The sequence below is a fragment of the Astyanax mexicanus genome, chromosome 21 (genome assembly GCF_023375975.1).
Source record: "Astyanax mexicanus isolate ESR-SI-001 chromosome 21, AstMex3_surface, whole genome shotgun sequence".
In the NCBI taxonomy this organism is placed as follows: Eukaryota; Metazoa; Chordata; class Actinopteri; order Characiformes; family Acestrorhamphidae; genus Astyanax; species Astyanax mexicanus.
The window spans coordinates 26,117,030-26,140,442 of NC_064428.1; the positions used below are offsets into that span (position 1 = coordinate 26,117,030).

General features: G+C 35.0%; 2 long non-coding RNA genes across 2 annotated transcripts; one reads left to right on the plus strand and one right to left on the minus strand.

The window, feature by feature from the left end:
- Positions 1-37: 37 nt before the first annotated feature.
- LOC111193533 (uncharacterized) lies at positions 38-14,728 on the plus strand. The gene is made up of 3 exons (XR_002650583.2): positions 38-516; positions 10,576-10,625; positions 14,676-14,728. It is a non-coding gene; the product is annotated as an uncharacterized LOC111193533 (long non-coding RNA).
- A 2,513-nt stretch (positions 14,729-17,241) lies between these two features.
- Positions 17,242-22,672, minus strand: LOC103046989 (uncharacterized). Its single transcript, XR_007427947.1, has 2 exons — positions 22,480-22,672; positions 17,242-18,100 (listed from the first exon to the last, which is right to left on the minus strand). It is a non-coding gene; the product is annotated as an uncharacterized LOC103046989 (long non-coding RNA).
- Between the last annotated feature and the right edge of the window lie 741 nt (positions 22,673-23,413).

Below are 23,413 nucleotides of genomic sequence, written 5' to 3' on the forward strand. Positions count from 1 at the left end.
AGCTGAGAGACTGAGGGCGGAGGAGTGTTAACAGCTATAGTCGCTTTATTAAACTAGCTTATATGAGCTGTATACGCACGGAGAGAGCGGGGGAAAGGCAGAACCGGGCAGGTGGAGAAGGATAGAGAAGAATGAGCAGCTGTAACTGATAGCTGGAGAGAGAAAGAGAGAGAGTCGTGGGAGGGAAAGAGGCTGCTGTCTGTCTGTTTTTCAGCTGCGTAGGAAAGAGCATTTTTTGAAAACGTCGAGAAAAATTTGTGAAAATTGGAAAACAAGGCGGGAAAAATGTTTAAAAATTTAGTAAATTAGTTTGAAGTGTGTGGCTTCAGCCTCGGGGACGCGGTGCGCGAGATTTTGCCGTTTTCGCCGTTTTTTTCGACCTAGATTTTGAGCGGGAGATGGATACGGCGCTGCAGAGACTGTGTGTGTGTGTGTGTGTGTTAGAAAGAGAGAGAGATGCATCGACTCACGGAGACTCAGATGACACAAGTCGGGCGAGCTCAGCCACCAGAGCCGGTAAGCGTCTTTTTTAATTTAAATATTAACGGTCACTTTTGCTTCATTGTAAATAGCATCGTGGCTGGCGTCCATATGCATTAATATAAAAAGCGTTTATACGGCTGCTTGACTAGCTGGCTGGTTATGTCGAAAATGCTGAAATGGTGATAAAAGCTGGCAGGTCCACAACTTGACTTTTATTACATTTTATGTATAGTTTTTAGTCTGTTTTGCGCGTTTTTAGATATAACCACGAAAACGACTGGGAGAAAAAAAAGTTATTTCCCCCCTAAAAAGAGAAAAAAAAGTCTGTGTGTAGCGTTATTTGGTGAGTCAGCATCTGGTATCGTTAAAATGTAGCTAGGTTAGGTTAGCTAGGTCATCTAGTTAACTAGTTAAGATAGCTGACCTAGCTTTGTAGGTTAACAGTGATGATGATGATGTAAAGGCTGCTGTAACCTAGTTAGTTAGTTAACTAGTTAACCTAGCTCACTAGATACAGTCATATTAGTGCATTTTCGTGACATCGTTGTAACTTTAGTAGAGATTTTGCTGCACTACCTTGCCTAGGTTAATTTAGGCGCTAACATTTTGATGGAAGAAGTTGCAGCTAGTCTTAAAGTGGGAACCTTATTAACGTTTTATATTTAACCAGTTAACGCAGCTAGATTTAACAGTAAACGTTGGTCAATTGTTTAGTTAACTGTGGCTTATGTAACTAGGTTAACTAACCCAGTTGACTAGTTAGGGGTTAACATACCTAAAAACAGGCATATTAGTGCATTGTCTTGACGTTTGCTGAGATATTGCTTCTTTCATTTGGACACTAACCTTTTGAAGAAAGCCTGTAGGTGCAGCTCGTCTTGAAGGGGAAACTTCGTGGCCATTCTTTAGTTCCTGATCTTTTTTATTGGTCAGTTGAAGAAGTTGTGTGTGCTTGTGTGTCCACCACATTATTTGCAGAAACAGAAGAAAGTTGTGCAGTTGAAGAAGTTGTGTGTGTGTGTGTGTGTGTGTGCTTGTGTGTCCACCACATTATTTGCAGAAACAGAAGAAAGTTGTGCAGAGGGAGGAGAGGGGGGTGGTCGGGTTAGCAAAGGAGGGCCTGTTTCGTTATTTGCTGGGTAGCTCAGCTCCATTCAGCCACGTTTATAGCTAATAATAATGACAGTTGTTGGCCTAGACCCTTTTGCCTTTTGTTCTTAGTCATGATGACCATAGAGTCAATTTGTCAATGATATATCTAAAAATTGTATATATATATATATATATGTAACAATGTGGGTCTGCACAGTAATAGTTGCAGTGTCATGAACTTTTTCATTTTTTTAGTACCGCTTGGTACAAAAGGGAAATTCACACTGTTCTCTTTTTCCATGACATCTACCACTATCAAAGGTTTTATTTGCCCAAAGTAATTTATTTTAGTCCAAACCATGAATGGTGAGAATTTCTGTATTTGTATTTTTTTAAAACATTACAGTATATATTAGAGAAAAAAAAGATCAGTGTCAGATTTCCCCAATATCTTTATAATGAACATATATACACACAAAAACAACCATACCCACCAGTAACAAGGGGGTTTCTAATCAGAGTTTCCATTGTCGGTGGGGGCAAAGTGTCGTGGGCAGCATTAATAAAGTGTGTGTGTGTGTGTGTGTGTGTGTGTGTGTGTGTGTGTGTGTGTGTGCTCTCTAACCGTTGTGGTGGACCTGAGCCAGAGCCAGGCCTTTTTGGCCTGTATGTAGTACTAGGTGGATCATGAAGAGCGTTGCGCACCTTGACACTCCTTTTCTAGTGAAGAGACACATTCAAGCACGTCAAATTTCTAAATGCTAATTCGTAATATAAAACTGTAATAATGGTATCAATGTAATTTCTATTATTTATTTAACATGTATATGAGGATGTCCCATACAGTTATTGTAAACTTTGTAACACAGATATAAATTAGTAAAATAAACTACTTAAAGAAATCAAGTACACTAATACTATTATAATAATTTTAATTTATCTTAATTATATACATTAAAGATGTACGCACAGCTTTCCTTCACATGACTTCAGATAAAAATGCAGTCTGGTCTTGATCGGAACATTTAATAATCGTTCAGTTTCTTGTTTTTTTTGTCTCTTGTTTTTAAATTAAAGCCCTAGTTCAACTTTTATTTGAGGCTTATATTCATAATAAAGCTGTGAATGCTTGTAACAGTAGTTTTGGTAGGCCAGGCCCAGTGGTTCCAGCTGTGCTGTAGTTTACCAGACTTCAGGAGACTTCCAGCAGTTCGTCTGTTGTTGGTCTGTGGACTTGCACTATATAAAAAATAAATACATTCTGAAAACATACAGATGCAGAGACACACACGCAGACAGATGACACACAAGTCAAAAAGCTGGCCTGACACTTCACACACTGTTCACTGCCACTGAGAATTCACACATGTAGGGTGGTGGTGTTTTTATTTCTAACATAATAATTATTATTAATGTGAGCCAATTAGAGGTGCCTTGTTTTTCTGTAAAAATATATATATATCTTTGTAGAAAATGTATTTATTCAGGTTGAACTGTAATAACCATATAGATCTCACACACACAATTTATGTTTAAATTGTAAATATGTACAGAGATGCATATTTACGATGTTAGTATGTTCGAATGTAACTGCTGAATTTGAGTTTAGAGATGTGCAATTTTTAAACTCACACACACTTGCACTTAAGGCAAGTGCCGTGTCCTGCCACACACCCTATCTGAAAATAGGCATAAATATATTTAAATTAAAATATATATAAAAAAAAAACATTATATTTAGTTTTATTTGCTGTATTTTGTTGCTGTCAGTTGTTTTGGGGAAGTGCAACATAACTAAATACACTTGCATGTTACATATCCTTAAACAACTTGTGTGCTCACATACACTCACATACTTACACTCTCTCTCAACATTTTGAGTGATCACATTAACACATGTCCACAAAAATTCTGATTTCTATTAGAGTAATCCCAGGCCTGTTGTCCAATTGGTGCTTTATTAAAGAGTGGCAGGAAAGTTGCAGATGAGCAGCTACTTACCTCAAGGTCGTAGATGGTGACTGTAAATTGTATGACTACTAAAATGAAAGAATAGCATTCAGTGAAAGAGGCTTTTGTTAATGTGCTGCTTGTCCATGTTTAACAGTGTCCGTTTGAATTGATTACTGACCTGTTAAGATTTTGAAAGTCACTGCAACAGACTTCTTATGGACACCTTGTACTGACCAAAGATGATAAAAATAATAATAATAAAATACATTTTAAAAATAGTATTAATTATTGTAGTTATACTATAGAAATATAATTAATAGATTTTCTTATAATATTTTAATTTAAAATGCAGTGATCTCACGGCAGCACACACTGCAAGTCAGACGAGGCATTACGAACATAATGAGGATGACCCACATAAATACACACTCCGTGTGATTGGAGACTTAAGGTCAGGACCGAAGTTTTGGGGTTGTTTGTCTTAACATGTACCAAAGGCCTAATTCTGTAAAACTAGGCCACTTGGGGTGTACAATAGGTGCCAAAAGGGGCACATTTAGCCTGTTCTGGGGGCCCAAAAAAGTCTGAGCATGTTGACATTACCAAATGATGATAAAACAGCTTTAGAACCAGTTAAAAATAATTGATATTGGTAATTTATTGTAGATTGTACCCATCGTATCTTGACTAGATGTATATTTGTCATTTTGTCCTGTGTGTTCCTGTTCTTCTGGTGTCACACAATGGTCCATGTTCTTAATCTAAGCTATTAAGGAGAAGTGTAAATGTGTTCGTGTTTGTAACTGCAAACAAACATTTTTGTGCAAGACAAAGAATAAAATATTCTTTTAAAAATATTATATTTTTAACTGGCTTTTGCATTTTAATATTGTACAGCACTTTAGCTCCTAGAACTTAGAATACACTATAAATATAGTAAACTCATGCACATAAATATATACGTTGACCTTGTAATGCAGCACTGTCAGAATAATTGTCTAATTATCACACAAATGCACATTAGATTAAGATGTATAGAATGTCATGGCAGGCAGATGCGTGGTCGCAGTAGCTGGTTTGGGAACATTGGCCCTCTGAGGGTACCGAGGACCCCGCTGTCCAGCCCCGTCCTAATCAGGACGGCCTTGAAAAGGAGAGGAAAAAAAGAAGAAAGTCATTAATGTGTCCCCTTTTTATTTTAAAACATCTTCAAACTTTCAGTGCTATTTAGCAGTATTATTTTACAACCAGTTGTATTGTTTTGTTGTTGTTTTTACAAATATTTAATTTTGTATTAAACCACATATCTGGTTTTGCTGATCCTACAGTGCAGCTTAATAAATAGCCACACACCGTAAACTATTATTTTCAGTATTTGTTTAGTTAACAGTTTTCTAGCTATCTGACCAATTATTGGCAATTTCCAGTCATACTGAATCTTTATTTTATATTTATATTTTTGTCAACTGGGCAAGAAAACAATTTTTTTCTGCAGTGTCCTTTTAGGACGTGCAACCTACACATCCCCCCTTGTTGTGACGCAACAACCGTGACCAACTAGTAGCCATAATGATCATCAGCAGTGACTTATGGTGCACTGAAATGCTATGCAAGTCTGTTCCCTTCAAATTAGTCTGGCTTCAAATAAACTTGTAACCTCTTGGCAAACGTCCAAAAGGATACCCTTATGCATTTTGATATGGCCCCAGCTCATTTCATAAAGCTTACAGTTCCTGTTGGTCAGGCACACAAGGTTCTGGAACTTTTATAAGCAGTATGTGTTAATATTGGCATTACTAATTATTTAGACACTTAGAGGTGAGCAATATGGCATTGCTTTAGCGTACTGTGATACTCAAAGTGCTTTTCTGAGCATTTCAAGGATGTCTGTGCAAAAATAACACTGACCAACTGACTATTTCATTACAAAGAGTGTAATTTAGGTCTGTCATGATAAATACATTATCATACATTTCTAATACAACATGACCTGATTTTTGCTGACTTAGTCAGGAATTTAAAATAAAAAAAATTCAGTGTCTAAATATTCTTAATAATTATAATTTTAAAGCTCTGTGTGTGAGAACGCATTAATTTTAATTATTGATATTACTGGTGGTATAAAATGGTCATAAATGAAATCACTTATAACAAAAATTCCTAAAACAATATATATAGTTATTGTGACAGGTTAGTGTAGTTATTACTGCTTAATTAAATTAATTGCTGCAAATTCAGAGTAAAATTTGTATACAGAGAGAGAGAGACACACACACATATATATATATATATGAGAGTGAGTGTGCGAGAGAAAGCTATAGAGCCCTAATTACAATGTGTAACTTAGAAAAACTTATCTTCAAAAAAAAAAAACTGTCAATGGTGTGAGTGTACATTTTTTTTATTAAGTCATTTTTGGACCATTTTAATTTGTCTATCAATAAAGTTTGTACACAATGTAGAGAACAGGTGCAAGCTCTGTCAAAGCAGTGTAAACATTTTTTAGTACTTTTTACTTAGTAGTAAAATTTTGTAGTAATTTTTCCCCAGTATTATATTGTCTAACACAAGAATACTCCTAAATGTCACGAATGGTAGACCAGAATATCAGCATATTGAACATGATTACATGATATTGCATTTGACTCAGGTACCTCCTACGCTTTTACTCTGATCATTAATGCCGACCAAATTTGCTACACAGGCCATAAACAGGAGTCCCTTCTTCAGTCACTTCTCTACTGATTACTGATGGTTGTAGTCATCTGTATTGCCTGTAGCCTAATCAGCCAAAGATGAGTCATTCCCTTCTAGCAAAAAAAAAAAACTAAAAAATATGTAATTTAGAAGTTCGGCCAATATTTAGGCAAAACATTTATTTTGTGATAAAAGATGAAAAACTGGTGGGTGTGCTTTTCTAACTTTTTTTCTGAGATTTTTTTATTTTGCAAAACAACTCCTCTTACTCTGTATTTATCCATTTCATCAATACAGATTTAGCTTCTGTGGTGGTAAAATGCCTCAGTTTCAAAATGTATAATGCTTTGGTGTGTGTGACGTGGGCTTGAGCAAGCTCTAAGGGCCGTTTTGACTTCAAAGGGATCACGTTTTAATCTCCCTTTGAGAGGAAGCCACTCTTGTAAATAATACAGACCAACCGTTAAAGTGAGTAGAGGTTTATCATTGTGTTGTGGGTCTGATTTATTCATTTTTTTTCCTCTCTTACGTGTCCATAAACATTTTATATTTATGGTCTTTATTTTTTTTTTATTAAATAGTAAAGGCTTAACTGGATAGGGCACTAATAAATTTAAATATTAGGTTCTTTTTAACATTTAAAATTTAAAAAGACAATTTTTAAAAATACATTCAAGGGACACATACATTTAAGGAAGTTGGTTAAAAGTGGTTTGAACATTAAAAAGATTTGCATGTTATTTTAAAGCTGTTAAAAAAAAAAGGGCTAGCCCAGGAGCCTTTGAAGGTCAGTGATGTAGGGGGTGGGGTGGAATTGCAGATGTTTTTCTGATCTGTCATATTTGCTTTATGGTATATAGATGTTTGTTTATTTTTATTATAAACTTTTATTCAAAGATTTGCATTTCTGGCTTGTGACTTTAAAAATTAGATTAAATTGTCTGGTAGTAGGCTATGGCTTGATTGGTGTGATTGCTCTGATGCAAACATGGGGACTAGGGTGTGCCTGATCATATAATGTACAAAATATTGCTATAATTTACAGTACACATTTTTCTAGACAGTACATTTGCCAGTGTTAATTTAATAATTTAAGTGTTAATGTAACACTGTTAGTGTTGAAGTTTACCAATCACACTTTTTGTACCAGTGTATACTTTTTGTGGCCTTTTTACTTTTATTATTATTATTATTTTTTTGTTTCTCTATATAAAGTTATTGCCAAAATACTCTAAAATTAGGGCTGGGATGGTGGCCAAGAAATATATATCTCAATGTTTAATTAATTTCAGTAGTAGTGATGCAATTATATTATTAATATAAATTACATGAAGAAAAAAATGAAAAATGGCAATAAGGCCCACAAAGTATGTATGTAACTTAAAGCTATTTGCCAGCTGTAACAAACATCTATCAATGAAATGCTAATGAAATGACGAATAATAAAGGAATAGAAAAAAATATATAGCATGGTAATTGTACACTTTTATATTGAGGGATGTATTGAATCTTAATCATTGTCTGGACCTGAAAGTTTGTGAATATATATTTGAGGACAAAATCGCCCATCTCTAAAGGGGACAGTCACGCAGTATATACATAGTTCATTAGAGCATTAATGCCGTTCACAGTGGTGCACGTGCTGCCAGGGCAGGCATCCCCCCCCCTCCCTTCCCTCTTGCCTGACATTACAGAGGTAAATGCACTTGGTACTTACACTTTTGCACTTGATCGGACACTACTGCTGCCTTTAAGGAGGTTCGCTTGAAAACTGCTGCAAGTTAAACTTGCTATAAGGTATGCATGTAGGTATAGTCAGATGCTTATCTTGATATAGGTTTGTTTGGCAAGTTTTAGCACTAATCAGTTTACATTGCCTTTTCTTACTTTTTAACTTAAGATGTTCTTGTATTGTAAAGGTCCTGTGCTGTTCTATTTTATTTATTTTTATTTTTTTTTCCTTGTTTCTTTTTTCTTTACATGAAGTGGTAAAGTGTAGGTTTGCTCGATGATGTGTGCAAGACTGACCTGACTGCATAGGAAGTTGCAGAAACTGCTTGTGGATGGCTCTGTTTGGACATTAGGTGTGTCGGTTTTGTAGTGCACTCGGTGATTTGATAATTGTTATTGCAGTAGATTCTATAAACAATTGCTGTAGAGGGCTGCACGTATACATTTTCACTCTCGCAGATGCCACATGCACTTTCTGTGCTTAAATGCATTGGAAAATACTGTCCTCTTTGTTGGTTACACTAGTTAAAGCAAGTTAAAGTACTCTAGCAACTTCCCTTTTTGTGGTAGGAAGTAAATGTTTTTCTGTAAGCTTTAGGCATACGCAGTTACAAAGACGAATACAGTTGCACTGCTCTCAGTTGAAGTCTAGATGAAAAAAGCTGCTAGACCTTTGCAATGAGGAAGGATGGGTTTTTATTTTTTGGATTTTTTTGTCCAAAAGTTGAAAATTCTATATATTTTTTAATATATATAAAATTAAAACACCACATTTTATTTTTGCTTTGGTGGTTGATACCTATGCTATTATATCTGCAACTCTTGTTTGCAGAATTCCCATGTTTCAATGTTTTAGGTAAATTTTATTGCTGCTGGTCAAAAAATAAGTATATGTAATCTTGACGTTTCATTCTATTCTAAATAATAAACAGTTTTGCTTTGCCTGGGAGTATAAAGGAGTGTGCATCAGATCATAATCTCAAACGTAATCATCCAGAATTCTACTTAAAGGTTATTTATTTATTTTATTTTATTTTTTTAGATTTTTTTACTGCTTTTTATTATTATTTTTTTTGCGAATATGAATGTAACATCAATGAAACATTTTAAAATGCTATCTAAAAAGTTTTTTATAGTAAAAAGTAGTGGGAGTGCCACTACTGTTAAGGCTAGAGTGATGACCAGTTGTTGATTTGGCAGATTTTTGAGATTAGATAAGAAATGAGTTTGCTACAATACATCACGTCCTAGTTACTACTCTGCAGAAGGGGGTGGGGCAAATGTAAAAATAAGTAAACCAGTTTAATACACTATGTGTGGACACTTTTATGGTAAAACTGAAAGGATTGTTAAGGTTGTTGACTTGATTGAAATGTGAGATTAGATAAGAAATTAGTTTGCGTTGTTGCATCTAAATTACTACTTTGGGGTATAATGTAAGTAAACTGGTTTAAAACACTTGGTGTAAACACATTTTGATCCTGTTAAATAAGATTAAATAAATCAGTTTGCTTCATTGCACTATTGCTACTCAGTTCTATTGCACTTAATTTTTTTTTTATTAATACGAACAAAGTGAGACAGTTGTAGTAAAAGTGGTGGGAGTGCCACTATAGTTGAGGCTGGGGTGATGATTCGTTGATCTTTACTGATATTTGAAATGATTTATTAATTTTTAACTTTTATTTTATTTTTTTTATTTTTGCCTTATTGCATCAAGTTTTAATTACCACTCTACAAATTGCACTGCTTTTTTTAATTAATTTTTTTATATACAAGCGTGAACATAAAATAAATCAGTTTAAATGATATGTAAATACACTTTCATAGTGAAAGGATTATTGTTGATTGGCTGATATGCTAGATTAGAATATTAGAAGTGAGTTTGCTACATTGCGTCATGTTCTAGTTAGAGCTCTACAAATTTTACTGCACCTTTCCTGACAAATGTGAACATTATATAAATAAAACAGTTTAAAATGCTGTGAGTAAACACTTAGATAGTAAAAGTGGTGGGAGTGCCGTAATTGTTGAGCTGAAATGATGACTTGTTGATTTTACTGATATCTGAGATAAGAAAAAATGGGTTAGCTTTGAGTTGTGTACTTTTGACATTAAGTCATTTTGGTTTGAAGCTGGTTAAGGAATTCAGTTTTAAGTGAATTTTTGCCTGTCACTTGTTTGTCTGTATTATGGTGTGTGTTTGTGCGAGAAGAATGAAATTATGAAAAAAGATTCAACGTCAGAAAAAAAAAGTGTATGTAGCAAGTTTTTAGAACATTTTTTTTTGTTGTTGTTCATTAACATGACACACTTTCTCAAGAAAAAATATAAATTCTTGTTATTCTTAATAATCTTTATTTTGGGTACCCAAATGGTCCAAAATACTACATAAATAATGACATCACTTAAGTATTAATGCCGTCTGTAGAAGTCAAGTGTTTAATTGGGTTGGAAAGTTTAAGTACACCCATCTGCTTCACAACTGAACAGTAGCAGGCAGACACACACACAACATCCATGTAACCTCAGTGCATGCATTTCACTAATGTCTTTTTTTTTTTTTTTTTTTTTTTCTTCTTCTTCTTTCTCTGTCCCTTTTTTCTCCCCTCTCTTCAGTCAATCAAAAACAGAGCAAAGGACAACGGTGTTTCTGAACCATTTCCGTGGTAAGTAGATTAGTTAATTTCTCAAAATCGTGTGTGTGTGTGTCTGACTCCAGAATAGCCATCCAATGTTCAAGGATTTTTGCACCATGTCTGGGACGTCCCGTTTCCAAATATAGCAGCGTGCAGAAACACACTAAAACAATGTACGCATTGAAGCCGTCGTAAACACAGGCAACTGAATAGAGGGACTGTAAAATATGTGAGATTGGGAGTGTGATGAAGGCTGGGGCATAAAGACGTTTCATTGGTGGGATTATGTAATTGCCGCTGCCTCAAAGAGGAGAGGCAGGGGAAGAGCTGCTGGAGTAAAATACTGTAATTTACTTATCTGCATCATGGAACAGTACCTAGAAATACTGCACTTCTATGTAGTTTTACAGTTTCACGCTGATAGCATACGATTTACTATGCTGTCTGACTGGGTCGAAAGCACATCTGCAGTGTGGCACAACATACATCTGGAAATGTGGGAAATGATGAGAGGTTTATAAAATAGAACAGAGAACCTAATCTACACCTGTTTGTTCTGGTAAATTTACAGGCTTGCATGAAAATATACACAGTAAATAAATATTTAAATTATTCTGAAACTACTGCCATGATTGGCAGCAGTATATGTGTGTGTGTGTGTGTATATATATATATATATATATATATATATATATATATATATATATATATATATATATATATATATATATATATATATATATATATACATGGCCTTGTATTAAACACACAAGGTTTTGTCTACTTGGAGTAGTGACTGCTGCAGGCAGTGTGTTTGTGTCGTAGGAGGGTGTGAGAGAAAATGGAACAGATGCATCTGCATTTGTGATTGTTGTTTGCATTACAAACTGTAAACGGGTGATATACCATGGAAAAAAGTTTAAATATTGGTTTTGTTTTTTTTTGGCAAACAATGATTATTAAAATAATAAATATGACATATAAAGAAAGTTTTATGGTTCACTTAAAAATATATTATAAAACGATTTTAAGCCAGTTTTAAGGTAGAGGCTTACATGGACGGTTACTTAATTTTGTCAGTTTTCACAATGACAAGCCTGTTGTAAAGGTAGGGTGTGTGAGTGTAGAATCACAGGATGTAGGTGTGTTTAGAAATGTTATTAATTGTGATGAGCCCATTTTTCTGTGCAGAGAAACATGATTCAGCTAAAAATGAAAATAAAATAAACCGCTGCTAATGATGAACATGAATGGAGTTATGTATAAACTGTTTAGAAACTTAGATGGACAGCAAGCTGAAGGAATGTGTGTGTGTATATATATATATATATATATATATATATATATATATATATATATATATATATATATATATATATATATATATATATATATATATATATAGGGGTTAAATTAATTTTATTATAGTGTTAAATGGACTATTTCTGCCAGTTAGGAAAGTGTACAAGTTTATGATGGACAGCAAGGCATACAAAAGTAAGGATTAAATTAAGGATGATGTAGTTAAATAAAGGCTGTTAAAAAGGTGGATGAGTTAAAATGAACTTTGATATAGTTAAATATAGACTGGAAAAACAGTAGGGAACCATCAGCAAGGGAAACAGATATAAGGGTTAACAGTTACAGAGTTAAAGGAAGATTATAGTTAAATAAACACTGAGAAAGGTAGGCAAAATGAGCATTATTAGAGATAACTATAAAATGTTAAAAATAAATAAATAAAGGCTGACAAGGTATACGAATGTAAGAGTTTGACAGTTTGAGTAAAATTAAGGGTGTTTTAAAAGTAGATGAGTAAGCTGTAGAAATTCAGATTAAAAACCTAGATGAACAGATGTGTACATAGTTAAAATATTTTTTGTAATAAATAAAGGTAGATAAATGAGTTGAATTAACATGTAAGAGTTATATTAAAGATGTTGGGAATTTAGATAAAAACAGACAGTAAGGGTTAACAGTAACAACATTTATGTAACTCATAATGCTTTTAAAGTCAGACTTTTTAAGGAAAAGATGTGAGTTTAAGTGACACTAAGAGTTTAACAGAGTTAAATATAAAATGTATATGAATTAAATATAGACTAAACATTACCTAGGTCATCAGTTAACTCTGTGACTGTTAACCCTGACATGTGAAGATTATCTTGATAGATAAAGGCTTTTAGAAATGTCGTTAAGTGTAAGAGTTTAATGAAACATTAATAGAGTTAAATATAGACTGTCAAAAATGTGGATTAAGCTGGACAACAAGGTGAACTAATGAAGACCTCACAGTAAAACATTTAAGAGTTAAATGAACTTCAGGCTGTTCAAGGTATAAAAGTGTAAATGTGTGCTAGAGTGAAATATAGATCATAAGATATTTCTCTTAAGTCTATAAAATAGTTAGAGTTCAATGAAAATTAGATTGAGGTCATTTTAAACTTTGAGGAATGCAAACGAGTGTAAAATTTAAATTCTGTGCTAGCGTTAAATATAGCCTGCTTGTAATTTAGATAAAGGCCATGAGCAATGAAGAAATGTATGGATTAACAGTAACAGTTAAGTAAAGGGTGTTCTAGGTAGACTTGTAAGTTATTTCTACTACTTAAATACAGAGTGCAAAAGTTAGATGAAGACTAAAAACTGAAACTAAAGAAATACTGTGATGCAGATTAATAAAAGTAAGAATTTCAGATACACACAGAATGGAACAGTAGCACAGATAAAGGAAGGCAGTTTCAGAATTAAATAAAAGTTGGTAAAAGTATGAATAAGTGAAAGAATAAAATAATACATTTACAGAGTTATTATTTAGACTTAGATATTTAGATGAAGGCAGATAGCAAGTTTAACAAATGTTAGGGTTTAACATAGGAGTAACACAAGGCAAGTGTAAGTGAAGGTTGTTCAAATTTGACTGGTATAAGAGTTAAATTACTGATTAGGACTGCACAGTACTGGGAAAAAAATGACATTTTCTGCAACAAATATTGCAATATTAAAATAATACAGACTTTTTCACCAGAAGGCAATGATGCCTGTCTCAATATTAATAATGCACTTTGTGTATTGAAGATTGGAGTAAAATAAATTATTTTGGCCATATATAATCTGCATCCGGTAGATAAAGTATTTCCTGGAAAATGAAAGAAAAAAAATCCTTTTGTCAAGTAGTAAAAACAAACAAAAAAAATTATTTAGTTCGCCTTACATGACCCTGCATCTCGTGAAAACTATTGCACAATCGCAGGTTGTGATTACGAGGCTTAAAAGATAAATTGTGCAGCCCTATACTATAGTTAAATATAGACTGTTGGAAATTTAGATATTGACCGTCAGCAAAGTTAATAATAAATTATCGACTTAACAGTTATAGATTTAGATGTTAAATGAAGTATGTTTGAGTTAAATAAGTAGTTGTAGACATTTAGATGAGTGGCTGCAGAGTTAATTAACAAAATAAACAGTAATTAATTAGTAGTTATATCTAGACTGTTTTAGATAACGATTTCAGATAACTTTTACCAAAGTAAACAAATGTAGTGAGAAAGTTATACAAAGTTAAAAAGGTAGACAAATGTAATTGTTTACATATGGTAAATATAGATATATTGAAAGGTAGTTAACTGTGTTACTGTAAACCATTGCATTTGTTTGCCTTTTAGATTATTTATGTGTTAAAGTATGTTTGTAAGTTAAATAATGGCTGTTGGAAAGATAAGTGAGTGTATGAGTTAACCCTTCTAATTACGTATCTTTGGGGTCATTTTATAATTATTTTATAATCATAGATTAAAGTACATTTGAGAAACACTAGGGTTAAATGAAATCTGGTAAAATTGACTAAGTATCCACTTTTATTGTTAAATTAACCCTGCAAATGTTGACATTTAACACTGAGTTTTCTTTTTATTATCGTTTTGGGATTGTCAATATCTCTACAAGGTAACCCTTTAGATGACTGCCCCTGTAAATCACGGTGGCAAAACTTGACCATGACCTTGATTTTAGGTTTTTAGGGTTCCTATAATAAATGGTTTTCTTTTTTTTTTTTTTTCCTTTCTTTGTTGCTTTCAGGTCGACACCGCGACGGCTCTCCTGTTCCTCTTGCGCGCTTTTTCTCTCTCTCTATCTGACACACTCGCACGGTCGTGCAGAAACTCGTGTTTTGCACGACCAACGAGGAGGGGGGAAAAAAGGCTTAGTCTTTTTTTTTCTCTCTCTGTTGGTCGCGCGCAAAACGACTTTCCGCGCAGCCTCATGAGCGCGTGCACGAGAGAGAGAGAGAGACAGACAGACAGTGCGCAAGAGGGAGATAGAAAGAGAGAGCGCACAGGGCCTGGCGGTGCCGTAGCAGCACAGAATGGTTTGTGAGTTTTCAACAGGGGGGTGCAGGCCGTGCTGTGCTGCGGCAGCAACGCCAGGACTGAAAGAGAGGAGGGGGGCAAAAGTAGGCAAAAACAGGAGCCAGGGAACGTCACTATGTGCGTGCGAAAGGGTGCGCACTCTACTCGCACGAGCGCGCGAGTGTGTATGTGTGTGTCTCCTGAATATCGCCGCGACTGGCTGCCTGGCTGTAGCAGCACGTAAATATTGGAGTTAAAGCAGTAGTGAATCCTCCAGTATTGACCGTGCTGCTGAAGTTAGGCGGGCCGATTACCGTCCAGTGGAGTCTCCAGGCGAGGATTAGTGCTCTGACTGCACCAGCATCACCCATGGAGAGGGCCAGAAGAGGAACGCTGGGAGTTTGGTGGGTATGGGCCTACCATGGGCCTACCATGGCTTTCTGGGTAGTTAGAGGTAGAGAGAGACCCACCAGTGTTCTACAGACCTGCGAGTTGTTAATTTCAAATGTGAATGAATCTTGTACTGAAGAATTGTGAAGAATGATGGCTGCTGTTGTGAATGAAGAATTAGTGGCAATTGACTTGTGAGTTAGTGTTTTATAAAGATTCATTTTGGCACAGTTGTGGAGTAGTATTTAATGAAGTAATTGTGGCGAGTATGGCCTACCAGTGTAAGGGGTTATGGAGGGCTAGTATTTAATAATGCTATTAATGCTCCTACCACCACAGTTCTTTATTAGAAACTGGTCCATTCTAATCCCTTACAAAACAGTGGAAGGTCCATAACAATCACAGTTCTTTTTGTAGTGTGATGGACTGGTATTAAATAAAGAACTGTAAAGAACAAATACACCACTATTTTTGAGGGGGCTTGTGATTGAACAGTATTTAATTTAAAAAAAATTAAGGTTAGGGGCCTACCAAGGTTTGGTTAGAGATTTTAATAAACCGGTATTTGACAATGAACTGGGTAGAGGCTTGCAAGTGTTTTGTTAGTCTTTTTTTTTTTTTTTTTTTTTTTTTTTTAAATAAAGAACTTCGATTTGTACAGGCCTTCCCAGAGTTTTTATTTACTAAAGAACTCTAATTGGTATAGGTCCACCTGTGTTAAGGGATTGTGATTTACTAGTATTTACTAAAATGGGTTTGCCAGTGTTCTCTAAGGAACTTTATAAGGAAATTTGCTTTTAATACTAAAAAGGGATTTGTAAAGGACTACAGGGGTAAGAGATTATGATGGGCCAATGTTTAATAAATAATTGTCATTTGAGGTCCACCAGTACTTTGTCAAGGCACTGTGATGGACCAGTATGTAATAAAGAACTGTGATGGGTAGTGAACTATCAGATTTTTTTTGCTTGGTATTTAATAAATAAGTTCAATTTATCTGGGTTTGCCAGTATTTTCTAAGGAACCACGGTGGATAAGGGTTATAGTGGGTCAATATTTAACAAATAATTGTGGTTTGATCAAAATCTACCAGTATTTTGTATGGCACTGTGATGAAGAACTGTGACTGGTAGGGGACAAAGTTTTTCTATGGTAATGTGATGGACTGTATTTAGTACTGTTCTTTAGAGAACTATGATGGTCCACCAGTATTATGTACAGTTTTATAGTGGACAAGTATTTTGTGATGGTTGGGTACCTACCAGTATTCTTGTTTTGTAAAAAATCAGGAAAGGTATGGGTCCATCATTATGGTGATTATGGGCATACTAGTGTTTTGTAAGGGATTATGGTGGACCAGTATTTTTGTGGTTATGAACCTATCAGTAGTCTTTTGTTAAAATGGTGATGGTATAGGCCCACTGGTGTTGTCTAAAGAAAATTTGATGAAGCAGTGAATAATAAAGGATTGTGGTGAGTACAGGCCTGCCACTGTGTTGTAAGGGGTTATGATGGATTAGTATTTAAACAATTATAATAGTGGTGACTGAGTTTGCCAGTGTTTTTCAAATATTGGAGATGTGTATGACTGTTGTGTAAGGTTGTTGATTATGATCGCTGTGTGCATACCAGTGTTTTATAATAGGCCAAATTTCTGTATGGGTTTATCTGTGCTTTTATAAAGAATTATGGTGGACCAGAGTTTATGAGTTTGATTGCAATTTTCCCATTTTCTAAAAATCATTGTTTTGTAAGGAACCAGGATGGACTTATAGTATTTTTTTCATTGATTTATTGTTAACACTTTCTATGAAGAAAAGTTTAAAATCGAGGGGGTATGTAAGCTTGTAATCCTTACTAGATGTAAATGACTGCTGTGGAATTGAAAACTCATTGACTCTTTCGAATGTTGTTTTTTGACATTTATTTGTAATATTTGTGCAATAAAAACAAATAAAGTATCATCAAATTGAGTTCCTCTAGTTTGTTTTTGCAGTTGAAGGCAGGTAAAGTGTTCAGGTCGGGTCTAGATTTGGCAAAACTTGTTTAATATAAATAAATAACTTTTAAAATATGGATTATTTGAAATTCATGTAAGACTTAAGAAATCAAGAGCACATCTAGTAGACCAAGCTTTTGATTACCTATGGTTACTTTCTTAAGCTTGGCTGAAAGAGGTTGTTCCTTAAATGTTTACATGGACATAATGTTAAACACACCATGGTAAACAAAAGCTGAAACATACATCCTCTAAAGGTTATAAATAAAGCAGTAATGTATATTTAATGTATATGTATATATGGGGAAAGAAGTTGATATGATCTCTTATGGGATCATAATCTTATCCGCCTTTTTGTACACTTTTTTTTTTTTATTTGTGTTAATGCTGGTTAGGTTTCGTTGAGGAATAGCCTATTTTAGCAGAAAATCCTCCAGCAGGCTCGCTATTTTCTGAAACCTGTTAAAAGAGTAGAAACAAAGCAAATATAGTTAATAAATCTGCTTTTAAGAAAGAAGAGAATGTTGTTTTCTCATGCTGTGGGAACATCTATAGTATCATCTATCAAGAGTGTTTATTTCTATATAAATGCCATTCCTTCAATAATTTTATTTCATATGCATACAAGTTATTTGATATCATCTCACCTTGCAGCAGACAGATCTCCTGAAGAAATCAGTCCTGAAACTCTAGGTCGTGGAGTGAAGCTGATTGGGATATATCTTCTAGGTCACTTGACAAATTCAGTGTATAAGGAGGAGGAAAACCTAGAAGATTGCATGGACAGAAGTTCTAAAGAATTCTAAGCCTGTCCCATAGAATTGTTTCATCACTATTCATGATTTTTCCATAAACTAAAAGTAATTTTTACAAAGTGTGCCTTAAATGGTATTTGATTCTTATGAGTAGTTTATGGTCTTCAGTAACACTGATTCTGTGAAGTATCGTAGAAAATTGTCTTGCGATATATTGAGTTTGCAAAATTATAGTATTGTGATGTTATGTGCAACATATCGTGATAATTGTATTGTGTTATAATTTAATCCAGTTTTGCACTTTAAGTGGTTTAAATGGATTTTCTTTGTCAAACTCTTGCTTATCATGCTTTACTTTTTCGTAGTGCAGCAGTCTGGCATCTACTGCTTCAGTAGTGCACTACTATTGTTTACCATATATGTGCCCACAAATCACTCAGTATTTCTCAACCCTGGTGGCAAAGGCCCACTGTCCTGCACTTTTTAGTGTTTTTGCCTTATTCAACAAATTAGCTAATATACAGCCCATTATTAAGTTAAAGTGAGTGTATTAAAGCAGGAAATTACTAAAATGTGCAGGGCAGTGGGCCTTCAGGACTGGGGTTCTTAAACCCTGGTGTGCACAAGCCTCCTAATACACATGGGTGTCCTTGTGTTTGGGGCACCAACAATAGAACAATATGCTATATGGTTGAAATTGCAAGAGTGATTTGAATCTACAACCTTCCTGCCTATTAAATTTGATCCAGCTGTCTGTTTAAGATACTAAATTAAAAAAAAATTGGGATGCACAGACTATTTGGTTAAAAATGTAAAAAAAAAAAAAAAACTAACAAAAAACATTTGGTGTTTGGCTGATTAAGTGTAAAAGATGAACAGCAAACAATTGCTAATTTATATTAAGTCATGTTGTACTTGGAATGTTTACATTTGGAATGGTTGATTTTATAAAAAAAAAAAAAGCAGCGTGATAAAATTGTTTAGCCAATTTAAAGTGACTACAATATTTTTGGGGTTTGGAGACCTCTCTGGTGAGAAAACAAACATTTTTGTCCCCTGAAATACTACTACTTTCAATTTTAAAGAAAAATAATCTTATGGACTGCTAATTTAATTTATGCAATATCCAAAGCGGACTGAATAAAAACCTACAAAAAAACGTGTTCAGTGTGAACTACATGCTTCCGTTACTTCACGGCAAGTCCTCGGATGAACGGATGAATTGAAGAAAGACCACAGAAGGGGAGGTGAGAAAAAAAACCCTGAGATGTCCTTGTTTTAAAAGTGCTGACTCAGTTGCCACTGACACACGTGTACACACACACTCACTCTCAGGTCATTCCAATTCACTTCAGCTCAGGTTATAGTGCAGGCTAGACTACCCCAAGTGCTGCTCGCTCTTAGTACAACTGCAAGGGCAGTGTTAACACCATTATTTATATCTCCTATAGTATACTCTTTCTTAATCCTCAATCTTGCTCATGAAGGCCCACTGTCCTGCACATTTTAGTGTTTTCAATGTTTCCACCTCACCTGATCAAACACATCAGCTGATTAACAGACACTTAAGCAATTGTGTTAAAGCAGGAAAACACTACAATGTACATCTCTGGGTCTCCAGTACTAGAGTTGAGAAATACACTGATCTACAATATATTCAGCATTATCAGCTAGCTTTTTACGCCACTGTAAAATTGCTACAACTGAACTGGGTCACACAAGAAGAGTTGACTGGAGTGGAGATGAGATGAGATTCTGAATGTTCACACCAGGCAAGAGTAGTTGGGAGTATTAGGGGTTTCCTTACAAGCATGCTTAAAAACTACAAATATTTTAAAAAGATATGGCAATGCAATGTATAAATCTGAGCACAGAAGCTAGTTTTCTTTAATTCAAATATAGGCTATGAATATAAATTAAGAGAACTGAATGAGTTTCTCTGATTTTGCTATTTATATGTATATGTTTCAGTAAAATATTAGTGTTGTATTGTTTAAACTACGGATAACATTTCTCCAAAATTCCAAATAAAAACAGTGTCATTTAGAGCATTTATTTGCAGAAATTGAGAAATGGCTGAAATAACAAAAAGAGGCAGAGCTTTCAGACCTCAAAAATGCAAAGAAAACAAGTTCATATTCATAACGTTTTAAGAGTTTAAAGAAATCAATATTTGGTGGAATAACCCTGTTTTTAATCACAGTTTTCATGCATCTTGGCATCATGTTCTCCTCCACCAGTCTTACACACTGCTTTTCGAGAACTTTATGCCACTCCTGGTGCAAACATTCAAGCAGTTGAGCTCGGTTTGATGGCTTGTGATCATCCATCTTCTTCTTCATTATATTCCAGAGGTTTCAATTTGGTAAAATCAAAGAAACTCATACTGTTCAAGTGGTCTCATTTTTTTCAAGAGCTGTATTTGTGTGAGTAAGGAAAGGTAAAACTAGGCTACTTAGCTAAGATTTAATCTTTAAAGCAGACAATAGTTAGTGATTTGAATCACATCTTCTAGCCAGTATGAATCTTCACTAGTTTTTGTACAGCACTAGGCAGTAAAAACCTTCACTACGTTTCGTTCTTTCTTATCCAGTATGAATGTCCAAAACCTTTCACATAATTCGAGCCAGAATGAATTGCCACAATTTTTCCTACACTGCTAGTCAGTAAGAATTCCCACTACCTCTCACTTCTAGCCAGTGTGAATTTTCACTGGCTTTCATACACTCCTAGACAATATTAATCTCCCATAGCTTCCACACACGTTTAACCAATATGACTGACAAATCTGACTGATGGGTCTTCACTAGCTTTCACACAATTCAAGCCAGTATGAATATCCACTATTATTCCTACACTCTTAGCCAGTAAGAATCTCCCCTAGCTTTCACACACTTTTAGCAAGTATGAATTTCCACTAGCCTTCACACACTTCTAGTCAGTATAAACTTATAGTCAGTATAAACTTATAGACAGTATGAATCTCCCTACGCTTTCACAAACTTTTTACCTAGTATGAATTTACACTTGCTTTTACGGGGTGGCGCGGTGGGTAGCACTTCCGCCCCACAGCAAGACGGCCTGGGTTCGATTCCCGGCTGGGGCGACCCGGGTCCTTCTGTGTGGAGTTTGCACGTTCTCCCCGTGTCTGCGTTTCCTCCCACAGTCCAAAGACGGCACGTTCAGGCTAATTGGAACTTGATTGAAATTGCCCCTTAGGTGTGAATGTGTCTGTGTGTCTGTCTGTGTCTGTCTGCCTTGCGATGGCTTAGAACCTTGTGAATAAACAGTACCTATCCTGCCACGAAATAGCCGACGAGCTGATTACTACCCCAACCCAACACTTGCTTTTACAAATATTAAGCTGATTTGAATCTTCATCTTTCATACATTTCTAACCAGTATCTAGTTTTAGCTTGATATAAATATTTACTAGCTTTCACAGGTTTCTAGCCAGTGTGAATTTTCACTAGCCTTCACACACTTCAGGCCAGTATGAATGTCCTCTAGTATTAGCTTGATATGAATCTTTACTAGCTTTCGCAGTATGAATTTCCACTAGCCTTCACACTTCAGAGCAGTATGAATGCATACTGGCATTCCTATACTCATAGCCAGTATGAATCTCCTCTAGCTTTCACTCGCTTCTAGCCAGTATGAATTTACACTTGCTTTTACGCACATTAGCTGATTTGAATCTTCACTAGCCTTCATACACTTCTAACCAGTATGAATTTCCTCTAGTTTTAGCTTGATATGAATCTTTACCAGCTTTCACACACTGTTAGCCAGTATGAATTTCCACTAGCGTTTAGACACTTCTAGTCAGTATGAAGGCATGCTCTCTTTCATATACTAGGCAGTATGAATCTCCCATAGCTTTCACACACTTTAGCCAGTATAATTTTACACTTAATATTAAGCTGGTTTAAATCTTCAGTAGCTTTCATACACTTTTAGTCAGTATGAATCTTCACTAGTTTTCACACACTGTTAAGACAAATTCTCTTTCCATAGATATTCGTCCTAACCTGATATCCTCTAGTAAAATAATGAGCTATATCACTCCAGAAGCTTCATCATCCACCACCAAAGTATGAATGGACTGACCACCTAACATCTGCTGAAGCATATGTATCTCCCTGCATCATCTTTACTAAGCTAAAAATGATAGTAAACAACTAAACTTACAGCAGCAAATGTCTCAGCATTAAAGGCTTACGTATGGAAAAAGAAAATACCAAGCTTTGAGTAATGCTAGTCTTTGTAGTTTAGCTTGTAAAGTAAACCAAAACAACATGAGCTAAAAATAATTTTAAAAATAAATAAATAAAAAGGTAACTTAACACCAGAAATATAATGACAGAAATATTGATCTAACGTTACTTTACCTTCCCTCTGGTCCGTTTACCTTCACATCTCTTTATATACTGGTAACCCCCCCTTAAAATGAGGAAAATAAGTAAATTAAACGGGTCAGAAACAGCTGAAAAACACAGTGTTTCTGATATCAGAGAAACCCATAAAACTACTGACGCCGTTTTTTCGAGGCGAGCGATTTTTATTGGACAGAAACGTCGCGCGCGCCAGTTACTAGGGCGATTGTTGCTGTGCAGATTTCAGAACTCGTTGCTCGCCGAGTGTTTGGACAGAGTTGCCGTTTTTGGGTGAAAGTGAAACCAAGCAAGCCCCCTCAATAAAAAGCGAGTTTTTTACCTTGACTGTATAAACGCGGCACAACCAAGTTGAGTGGCTTAAATAAGGGCGAATCTGTTTAAACGCTAAAGCGCAAATGTTAATTTTTTCTTTTTTGTACGCGGTTGGTCAAATCGAGATGCTCCCTTACTTCACTAGAGGCGTTGTTGCCATGCAAAACCTAACGGAGGGAGCGAGCGGGCTAAGTTAAGCCTCTAGTGTCACGCAGATTTTGACATTACTTTGACTTGACATGAGTTTGTTTTCCTTTATTATTGCTCTTTTTCTTAAAACGTTTTGTTATTGATATTATTCAGGGTCAGTGTAATGTTTATTAATTTTATTTTCTGACCGTTTGAGGCTAAATGCAAAAATAGAAAATAAGATGTAAAACGTATTTCATTTTTTTATGTAGTGCAGCGGATAAGTTTCTATCCATTTTTCCAATTTAATTTTTTTCATTTCTGCCCCTCACAATCGGATTTGTGTTACAAGACACAAAAAATCTGAAAATCGAGAGAAGATTCAACTTTTCATTTGAAAACCCATTGCAGGGTCAGTGTAACGTTTAGCAGTTTAACTTTCTGACTGTATCAAGCTAAATTCGAAAATAAAAAAATGGGTATAAAA